The 11,878-nt window shown below is 38.0% G+C and overlaps 1 protein-coding gene across 2 annotated transcripts in view; it reads right to left on the bottom strand.

Moving 5' to 3' along the window:
• Positions 1–11,878, bottom strand: part of LOC102837000 (V-type proton ATPase subunit H-like) — a 188,371-nt gene that overhangs the window by 100,714 nt on the left and 75,779 nt on the right. The gene's annotated exons all lie outside the window — the stretch shown is intronic.

Raw genomic sequence — 11,878 nt, 5'->3', positions numbered from 1 at the left:
AAAAAAAGAGATCAAACTCTTTCCAATTTTTAAAAGAATCAGTACTTATTTTGGAAAAGTTTAGTAAAATAAAGGCTCCTGGGACTATAGAAAGGATGAAAGACAAGAGAGGACCCCAAACAAAAACAAATGGGACATAAAGAGAAACTCTGAATCTTATGGGAATAAACATATCCAATTGAGAAGATAAAATATGGATTGCAACACAGTGAATAAAATGTGAGAGGGAGGAGCTCTAAAGGGAGTGTGCTCCAACAGATCAAGGGTGGCGTTCCTGCACAGCCACGTTGGACGGTTAGCATGTTCCCCAGTCCTCTGCTGCTTGTTGTTTTCTTTTGTAAAAATTTTTATTCTATTTTCCTTCTTCCCACTACCCCATGGTTTCTTCTTATATCTTTTCTTTTTCTCTTCTGCGGCTCCCACCCCCACTACCTTTTCCTTTGGCCCCACAGAATGGGTGTCTACTGCCTCTGCTGTCAGTAACAGCCTTGGATGGTGGCACATGCCTCCCAGTAGTGAGTTCCATGTTTCTGCTGCAGTTCTGTTTGGCAGCTCATATCTACACCAGTTCTCTTTAAATGTTTTTCTTTTTCCTTTCCTTCTCAGTTCCTCCCTCTTTCCATTGCCCCTACACTGCTTTGTTTTTCTTTTCTGTTGTTCTCTTACATTACTCTCCCATCCCTTTTTCTTTACTTTTTTTTTTTTTTTTTTTTTAATAGGGCAGAGCAGATACCCAACCCCATGCCATCTCCACTGGATTATCAACAGACAATGGCCAACACCAGTCCAGCCTGTACTTAACTGCTATAACATTAGATATCAAAGATTCAAACCCACACTACTAAATCCACCCAGCTTTAGGTGCTGTCAAACTAGCAACCAGAGTTAATGTGTCTGCTTTGTTGCATAGTTATATTATACCAAGGGGGAAAAAAAAAATCAAGGTGAAGCAAACCAACATACACTAAATTAATACATTAACACTACAACAGACAAGGAAACACATATGGAAAAAGAACCAGATGGATCAAACAAATGACCAAAATGCAGGACAAGAAAATCATCCAGAGGAAGAAGTGCTTGCTATACTAGAACTACCTGATAATGACTTCAAAGTAACTATGCTTAGGTAGCTTTAAAGTATTGAGAGAACTCTAGTGTGGTACCATACGATAAGCATTAGACTGGTAACCACAAGTTCTGCAGTTCAAACCAACCAGTCACTCCAAGACACCCTATACAAGGTTGCTATGAATTGGAACTAACTCTACAAAGCACACCAATAACAACAAAGGAATGAATTGTGAGGACATTCAAAGAAACCATGGACTAACTCAAGGAAAACATAAAAGACTCTATAAGACTTCAATAAAACAATACAAAAACAAATAGGAAAAAAAAAATGGAAAATGGAAAGCATACAAAATCAGTAAACAGAAAACCAGGCGATTAACACTAAAATTTTAGAAATAGATAATACATTCAAAGGACAAAGAGATAAGACTGACTAAATGGAAGACATAATTAGTGAGATTGAAGACAAATCACTCATCTGTTAGAGGAACAATCAGGAAAAAGAACAACAAAAAAGAAAGCCTAAGACTTATGTGGGACAGTATCAAGAAGAATAACTTAATGTGATTGAAAATAGGAAAAGATGAGGGGGAGAAAGCACAGAAAAAGTTTGTCAAACAGAAACTACAGACTGAAGAAAAATTTTGGCAATGAAATACTGGATTAAGGATTAATTCTAGAATTTACATAAAAGTTTAATACATCAATAACATAAAGACAAAAAATTCAAGTAAAAATAGGCAGAGGATGTGAACAGACACTACACTAAAGAAGACATTCAGGCAGACAATAAACACAAGAAGAAATGCTCACAATCATTAGCCATCAGAGAGATGTGAATCAAAACAATGTGATATCATCTCACCACAATAACTGTTGTTAAGTGCCATCCAGTCAGCTCTAACTCATATGAACCCTATGCATAATAAAATACTGCCCTGTCCTACATCATCCTCACAATTGTTATGTTTGAGCCCACTGTTGCTGCAATTGTATCAATTCATCTCACTGAGGGTCTTCGTCTTTTTCACTGACCTTCCACTTTACCAAGGATGATGTCCTATACTAGGGACCGGTCCCTCCTGACAACATGTGCAAATCTGAGAGATAAAATCTGGCCATCCTCGCTTCTAAGGAGCATTTTATTCTGTCAATACGCCTCCCAAGACAGATTTCTCTGTCCTTATGGCAATCTATGATACTTTCAATGGCCTTCCTCAACACCGTAATTCAAATGCATCAACTCTGTGATGGTCTTTTTTGATCACTATCCCAACTTTCACATGCATATGAGATGGTTGAAAATACCATAGCTTCGGTCAAGCACACCTTATAGTTTTCAAATTTGTTCTCATCTTTGCTCTTTAACACTTAGAAGAAGTCTTTTGAAACAGATTTAGTCAATGCAATACATCGTTTAATTTCTTGACTGCTGTTTCCATGAACATTGACTATGTTGTTGTGAGGTGCCATCGAGTCGTACTGACTCATAGCGACCCTATGCACTGCCCAGTCCTGGGCCAACCTCACAATTGTTGCCATGCTTGAGCCCATTGATGCTGCCACTATGCCAATCCATCTCACTGGGGGTCTTCCTCTTTTTCTCAACCCTCCACCTTATCAAACATGATATCCTTCTCCAGGGAGTGGTCCCTTCTGACAATATGTCCAAAGTATGAAAGACATGCACATGAGGTTATTGAAAATAACCTCATCCAGTTGTCACATGCATATGAGGTTATTGAAAATACCATGACTTGGGTCAGGTGCACTTTAGTCCTCAAGCGGACATCTTTGCTCTTCAACGCTTTAAAAAGGTCTTGTGCAGCAGATTTGCCCAATGCAATACATCATCTGATTTCTTGACTGCAGCTTCCACTGAGTGTTGATGGTTGATCCAAGAAGAATGACGTCCTTGACAACTTCAATCTTTTTTCCGTTGATAAAAATGTTTATTGGTCAAGTGGTGAGGACTTTTGTTTTATTTACATTGAGATGCAATCCATACCGAAGGCTGTGCTCTTTGATCTTCATCAGTATTTTGCTATAGATCAGTAAATATTTTTCTATGCTGTTGTTGTAGTTGCTATGTGCCGTAGAGTCAGTTCCAACTCATAGCGACCCTGTACGGGTTTCCAAGGCCGTAAATCTTTATGGGAGCAGAAAGCATCATCTTTCTCCCATGGAAGAGCTGGTAGTTTTGAACTGCTGACCTTGTGGTTCACAGCCCAATTCGTAACCACTATGCTGCTACCAGAGGTATAGATCATAGCAAGACTAAGATTTTGACAATTTTAATATTTTCACTATTTATCATGACTTTATATAATGATCCAATTCAATTGTAAGGATTTTCATTTTCTTTACACTGAGGTGCAATCCATAAAGAAAGCTTGGATCTTTATTAGAAAGTATATTGTCTTCTTCACTTTCAGCAAACAAGGTTGTGTCATCTGCATATTGCAAGTCATTAAAAAGCTTTCCTCCAATACTGATACCATGTTCAAATAATTCAGCTTTTCAGATACAACCCTGACTGATGCACACCTTTCCTGATGTTAAGCCATTGAGCATCCCTTTATTCTGTAGTAATGTCTGCCTCCTGGTCTATGTCAGGTACCTCATGAGCACATTTACACGTTCTGGACTTCCCTTTGTTCTCAATGTTATCCACAGTTTGTTATAATTCACAGCAGAAGGCCTTTGCATAATCAATAAAAACACAAGTAAACATCTTTCTGGTATTCTCTGCTTTCAGCCAAAAGCTATCTGATATCAGCAATGATATCCCTCATTCAATGTCCTCTTCTGAATCTGTCTTGAAATTCTGGCAGCTTTTTGTCAATGTACTGCTGCAACCACTTTTGAATTATCTTCAGCAAAATTTTACCTGAATGTGCTATTAATGATATTGTCTGATAATTTCCATATTCCATTGAATGGGCACAAATATGTTTCTATTCCAATCAGTTGGCCATCTAGCCATCTTCTAAGCTTCTTGGCATAGACAAGAAAAGCCTCTAGTGCGCCTTCAATTTGTTGAAACATATCAATTTGTATTTTATCAATTCCTGTGTGTTCTCCTCCATATTCCTTTGATGCCTTGTGCATCATTCAATATTTTGCCCATAGAATCCTTCAATATTGCAACTCAAGGCATGAATGTTTTTATCAGTTCTTTCAGCTTGAGAAATGCTGAACATGTTCTTTCCTATTGGTTTTTCTAACTTCAGGCCTTTGCATATTTTATTGTATACTTGACTTTCTCCCCTCCAGTTGCCTTTTGAAGCTTTCTGTTCAGTGCTTTTACATCATCATTTCTTCCATTCACTTTATTTATTTATTTATTTATATTGTGAATTGTGTGAAGGTTAACAGACAAGACCGTCAGCTGTACATTCAACAAATTACATGCTTTGTTTCATCACAATGATCACAATCCCCTCCCTGCAACAACAGTTATCCTACTTCCTCCCTGTGGTCTCCCTTTTATATCTTATATTCCTCAAATGAACAAAGCAAAAATATTTAATGTACACATACAAAACAAGAAATATATGTTCATTTAAATATCCTAAGGGCATATTCTGCAAGCCAGCCTCCTGCCTGCAGGCACAAAGCCTTACTCAATCCATGGGCCTATAGCCCGCAGTCACTCTATCTCTCCATGCCACTGCCTCTGCCACCATCTCTGTTGTCATCACTTTTCAGGGCAGGATCTCACACTCTACTCATAGTCTTCCTTCTTGGTGGTCCTAAGATTATCTGTTCCTAAAATAAAAAATTAAATACTTCCTCCTTTTAGTTATACATCTTCGACAATTACAGTTGTGCCATCACAATTAATATTGCTAACAACTACTCACAATTGAATCATAAAATATTATCAACAGCCTCTCCCATTCCCTTTCACCAGATCCATCTGGAGAAGAGGAAACTATTCAGTAGGGATTCTACCTTACCCCCTCATTCTGAAACTAAGCGTACTCATGAAAGTTGGCAAGTCAGCCACTTTATACCTTCATAGTCCCCTTTTTTGATGACCAATGTCTTAATTGCCAGTCCCTATCAACCCAGTGCACTGAGGAAACAGCTTGTTCCTTGATATGAAGAATCCTTCCATTCCGGTTGAAATTTTGAGCAACTACATCTATAAGCAAAGATCCAGTTAATTAAATTGTAGCAATTTATACTTGCTTACAGCATCAAGTATGGCAACAATTATGAGGTTACTCCAGGATCAGACAGTGTTTCATTCTGTTGTGCATAAGGTCACTATGAGTTGGTACCAACTCGATGGCACCTAACAACAACAACAGCAGCAGCACCAAGCATCTTTGTCTTCATCTGGTTGAGTTCTGGTCAGCTAGCCATCCAAACTAGGCAAAATGAATACTAGCTACAAGTCTGGGAGTTCAGGAATGCCTCCCTGCACTTTAGACCAGCTAGCCACTTCACTGTCAGCTCTAGCTCCCAGTGCATAGGTCAGTGTCCATGGGCTTGGGAGTTCACACATCTCCCTAAACTTCAGACCAGCCAGCCCTTCCTCTTCTCTCTCTCATCTGGAGGTTAACAGGTGCCAATGGAACATGGCCAAACTCAGTCCATGACTTCATTGCTGCACGTCCCCCTCTTCCACTTATAAGTAAGATTCAGATGGTCATCAGTGAGGATACTAGACTGTTCGCAAGTTCCCTATGAGTTTCAGTCTTAGAAGGGGGTTTTCCCTGATGGGCTGACTTTTCTTTCCTTGATGTCTCCAAAGCAAACAGCTTACTTGATATTCTAACAGTCAAGATTTTTTTTTCTGCAGGTCTTTCTTTCTTCAGCAGTTCTGGGCTAATCTGCATGTCTTTTCAAATGGGAATGTCCCAAAATTCAGAAGGTTCTGGGTGGTGCTCAAGATTCCACCTAAGACCCCAGACTTTACAAAGGCTTCCACCTAAGGCCCCATACTTTACAAAGGCTTAAGAAGAAACCTATTTCTCTGGGCAAATTCAAATCCACCTTTTGGCAAATCCAATTGGTTATAGCCTGAAGATGGACTTATAAACTTTCTGTAATTATAATTCCCAATATTCATTTCTATCACACTTAAATGTCTATTTTACAATAGTAGGCAGGGGAAAACAATATCCATGAGGCAGCTGAACACATAAACATTTTTCCCCTCCTTTACCCATTCAGACTATGCCTTGATTCTTGTATCACAGAACATAGTCGTTCCAAGGTTATGTACAAATCATTATTTACCTCTACCCCACTTAGCCTGTCTTCCCTTGTCTTCATTGTTCATCTGCCACTCTCCCTTTTCTTGTGTATGCCCTCCCTCTTCTATATTGCCCTCCCCATCATCCAAGTTAACCCACTAACCTATGAATTACTCTTTCCTCTCTCCCACCCTTTTCATTCACATTTAGTTTCTCTATGTTCAAAAGTAAATTTCAGGGTCTCTTATGACATCCATTTTGGTCTGTTCATTCTTTCTTGCCTTTTTAATTACCTTTTGCTATCTTCATTTACAACATTCTTGCTGTCATCTCACAACTCTTCTGGACTTCAATTATTAGTGTCAAATTCCTATCTGTTCTTCACATAGTCTCTAAATTCAGGTGGGATATAGTCAAGGTCATATTTTAGCTTTTATGAACTTGTTTTAATTTGCTTCAAAGTCAACCTAAATTTGTATAGGGGCAATAGGTGTTCTGTTCTACAGCCAGTACCTGGCCTTCTTTTAGTAGATGATATTATGCTTCTTCTTGTCTCTTTCCACATATGTAGTCAATTTGATTCCTGTGTGCCCCATCTGGAGACATCCAGGTGTATAGTCACCATTGGAAAAAGATATTTGCAATGAAGAATTCATTGGTCATGCAAAATTCTATCATGGTCCCTGGGACCATCAAGGGAGAAGAGCGGAGAAAGGGACCCTACCCAGAGAAGCAGAGATGCCTGAGATGGAGGCAGAGACAATGACGTGGAGAGATGGAGTGGCTGGGGACTTTAGACCTAGAGAGGGACAGGGGCTATGTGCTGATGACCAGGGTGCAGGCCTGTAGTGTATACCCTTTGCTTGGTTGAGATGCATGGAGGGGATTGTATCTATGGCAATGAAATGATATACAATAGGATGAATGTAAAACTAATGTTCTCCCATGTAAGCTATCACATAATTCACAATAAAACATTTTTTTTTAATTCTATCATGAGATCTCTAGCATCGCTTCTATCACTAAGGTGATATTTCCAAATAACAACTGATCCTCTTTGTTTCCTACTTTTGCATTCCAATAACTGTAATTGTCAATGTATCCTGATTGCATGTTTGATCAATTTCAAACTGAAAGAGTTGGTAGAATTCTTCAATTTCATTATGTTTGATTTTAGTGGTTGGTGAGTAAATTTCTGACAACTCCCAATTTTCTTAGATTCATACTTTCTACAATCCACATTCTGATAACTAATAGATGTTTCCAGTTGTTTCTCCTCATTTTGACTTATGCACCATCAGCAAACAAAGGTCCCGAAAGCTTTGCTCCATCAAGGTGAGGAGACAGCTCTTCCCCAGTAGTATTCTGAGTGCCTTCCAACCTGAAGGCCTCATCTTCTGGTACTATATCTGGTACTGATAATGTTATGCTATTACTCATAAGGTTTTCAATGATTATTCTTCAGAATACGCCATCTCTCCTTCTTACTAGTCAGTGTTAGTCTGAAGCTCCACTGAAACCTGTCCACCATGAATGTGCCTGCCAGTATTTATAAAATAGTGGTGGCATAGCCTCCAGCATCACAGCAACAGATAAGCCACCAGACTATGACAAACTGACAGACTAATAGCAAAGTTTTGTTTTTTTTACAAAAAAAGGAAGGAAACAACAAATGCTGCTGAGGGTATAGATAAATATGAACTCTCATACGCTGCTAGTGAGACTGCAAAATGGTACAAATACTGTGAAAAATGGTATCGTGCTTCATTTCTACTAAATCCTAGAGAAATAAGAGCCGTGACATGATAGACACACCCATGTTTGTCAGAGCATTATTCACAACGGCAAAAAGATGGAAACACTCTAAGTGTCCATTACTGAATGAATGAGCAAACAAACTAAGGTACTTACACACATGGAATATTACATAACATTAAAGAATAATGAATCCATGAAATGCCTCAAAACACAGATGAACCAAGAGGACATTAGGACATTATGCTGAAAGAAGCAATTCAATCACAGTAATACCCATAAGGAACATTATCCTCAGAACAACCAACCATACAAGATCAAAAGAATAGCATCTGCCCAAAAACAAAGCTCAGCAGGCAAGAAGGAACAGAAAAAGATCACAAATGGAAATGGAAACGCAAGGAGGAAATAGGAAGAGTGCTGTTACACTGGTGATGGTTATGTGCCACAGCACCAGTTCCAACCCATAGCGACCCTGTATAGGCTTTCCTAGGAGCAACTAGTGAGCTTGAACCACCAAGCTTGCAGATCAAACCAACTTTGCAGTCCAGTGCATTAACCACAGTGCCATAACAGGACTCCACTGTTACACATTAGGGGATTGCAATAAATGTCACAAAACAAACAAAAATATATGTTATTGAATGGAAAATGAATATGCTGTGGAAACTTTCACCTAAACTACAAGAGAGATGAGGTTTTTTTTAAAAAGCATAAAAGAAAGAGCATATTCTTTGTCTCTACTATTCTCTCTATATATCAAACAGAAATATTCAAAATAGGAAAACATATATGTGAAAGAAACTGGAAATTTCCCACATGTCTCTCAAAAGGACATTAGTTAAGTACTGTATATCAACACAGTGGAATGTAGACACTGTAAAAAATAGGAAATATCTATAAATGTAGAAATATAAACCTATTTATTATATATTTTTAACCGACTGCCATCAAGTTAATTTCAACTCACAGAGACTCTACAGGGCAGAGTGTAACTGCTCCTTAGAGTTTCTGAAAGTGTAACTCTTTCTTAAGACAGACAGCCTCATCTTTCTTCCACAGAGTGGATGACGGGTTTGAACTGTCAACCAACCTTGCAGTCCAATGAGTAACCTACAGCACTGATACTATTTGTAATATGATGCCATTGTTATTTTCAAATGCTAAATTATACACTTATTTATATACTTATCTTTTCATGCTTAGAAAACTCTGAAACGCAAATGTGATAACTACACATTATTTAAATTTTGCAATTTATCAGCACTATTTTTATTTTTTATTTATGTAAGAACATACAATGGTTAAAAGTACAGATTCTAAGCCAACAAGCTGGATATGCAAGACTACCACCTACTTAGCAGTATGACCTGTCTGCCTCCATATGTAAAAAAGAAGACCAAAACTATTACTAATAACAAAAACGGCTATGTTTTAGAACTATGGTGAGGGTAAAATGAGTTAACAAATGGGAAGCACTTGGAGCAACACCTGGCACTGAACACGCACTGTCAGCCAGTCATCCACAGACCGCATTTTAAAAGACGTTAAGTTAGCCAAGTCATGCTCCAGATGCCCAAAACAACAAATAAACGATCAGTTGGCATTTACTACAGCAACTACTGGTTTCATGTTAGTATCCGATACTCTATTTTTGTGTTTTGAAATTATTCTTAGAGATTTTTTGTCAAGAAAGACAACGGAATGCCTAGGACTAAGACAACACAGGGCACAGATCTGACCTCCACTCACCTGTATAAAGAGTTCCCATCTGTCAAAGAAGAAAGGTAACTCAGATCATCCCTAAAGTCGCTTATAATGCCAAGAGTCTAATAGCCTAATAAGAAAACTGTACTGCATAAAATGATTACTTATTTTTTTGTTGTTAAGTGCTGTCAAGTCAATTCTGACTCATAGTTACCCCATATAAGGTTTCCAAGGAGTAGTTGTTGGGTTTGAACCACCAACCTTGTGGTTTGCAGTCCAACACCACATCAGGAGTCCATATATCTTTATTGTTGCCTCAAAATAAATTAATTAATTAAATATTGCTAGCCAGCACCACCTGCACCAGAAATACAATTCTATATTAACACATGTTGTTGTTGTTAGGTGCTGTCAAGTTGGTTCTGACTCATAGTGGCCTTATGCACAATAGAATAAAATACTGCCTGCACCATCCTCACCATCACTGTTTAGCTTGAGCAGATGGCTGGGACCACTGTGCTAATCCATCTTGTCTTTTAATTGCTTTCCAACCTGAGGGGCTCATCTTTTGGCACTATATCTGACAATATTACGGTGCTATTCATCATAGGGTTTTTTGGTTTGTTTTTGTTGTTATGGTGGAAAAGATTTATTAGTCTGTACAAGTTGGTTTTGATACTTGTTACAGTAAATGATCAAGATTTTTCACTGAAACAGTGTTTTTCCATACACATCAGAATCTGGAAGCATTATGCCTTTCTCAAACTGTCACTTAGTATTTTTACCTTTCCCCCTACCCCCACCACACAAAATACAGAAACAGGTTTGTAAGTATCAACTAACCATTTCCAGAAGTCATAAAAAAACAAACAGATTCATAAATATACAAGTTACAGTTGTGGTATATGGACAAACATAGCCAACATTCATATAAAAAGGGAGCTGATTTTAAAAGTTATAAGAACTACATGAATTACAATAAATACACTATTCAAGTCCTTCTGAAAACAAAATGAGGAGAAATCTTATTGTCATCTGTCAATTACCACATAACTAAAATGCTACACAAAAGGGCCGTGAACACAATGTACAGGCCACAGAATTAAAAGTCTAGTTAAATGACTGAGTTACTCATCAAAGTAAATTAAAAAGACCAAACTTCTTTAACATATTAATGCTAGTTTAGAAGCATTATCAGAACAAATAAAGATTTAATTATAAATTGGCCTTGGAGTCCTGGTGTGGTGCTGCGGGTTAATGGGCTGGACTGCCAGGTCGGTTTGAACCACAAGGTCTGGGGAACAAGCTCACCAGCTGCTCCTCGGAAACTCTATACAGGGTCACTATGAGTCAGAACTGACTTGACAGCACTCAACAACAAACAACTTTCTGTAAGTATAATCCTTCTTAATACTAAAAGAGAATCTGTCAGCAAACATCCTGAAAAAACTGTGGAATCATGTTCTTTATTATTCTGGAATTTTGCCAGGTTTGATAAATATGTATACATTCCAGAGTTCTAAGAGTTCCAGATGTCAAGTAATTCAATAATCAATAGGAGTATTTAAGCAAAAAGGAAACCAAAAAGCAGACCTTGTATCAATATATACTAAATAAATGGATTTTTTTAAATTACAGGTAACTGTAAACCATAAAATCAAAAGGTATACCTTTCATGGTACAAAAAAAAACCACCTGTAGACTACAAACTGTGCATGCTTAACATAACATGTTACCTGGGAAAGCTAAAGAGTAAGATTTCTAACAAATATTTACTGTCATGATGCAAAACAAAATGTGCAAGCTACAAGGTCCCTAAAATAGCAGTTAAAGAGTTTATATACACAAAGATGTCATTATCTGTAATTGATTTCTGAGGAGCAGCTGGTGGACTTGAAATGCCGACCTTTTTGATTCAAACTAACCTTGTGGTCCAGTGCATTATCCTGCAATGCCACACTAGGATTCCATTAACATATATTTTGTGGTTGTTATTCATAGCGACCCTGTATAGTGTTTCCAAGGAGTCGCTGGTGAGGTTTGAACTGCTGATCTTGCTGTTCAAACCGACCTTGCAGTCCAGTGCATTATCCTGTATTGCCACACCAGGATTCCATCAACTCCATGTCGTT

The sequence above is a fragment of the Chrysochloris asiatica genome, unplaced genomic scaffold (genome assembly GCF_000296735.1).
Source record: "Chrysochloris asiatica unplaced genomic scaffold, ChrAsi1.0 scaffold00176, whole genome shotgun sequence".
Lineage (NCBI taxonomy): Eukaryota > Metazoa > Chordata > Mammalia > Afrosoricida > Chrysochloridae > Chrysochloris > Chrysochloris asiatica.
The sequence above is the reverse complement of the archived record's forward strand: the minus strand, read 5'-3'. Positions and strand labels throughout refer to the sequence as shown.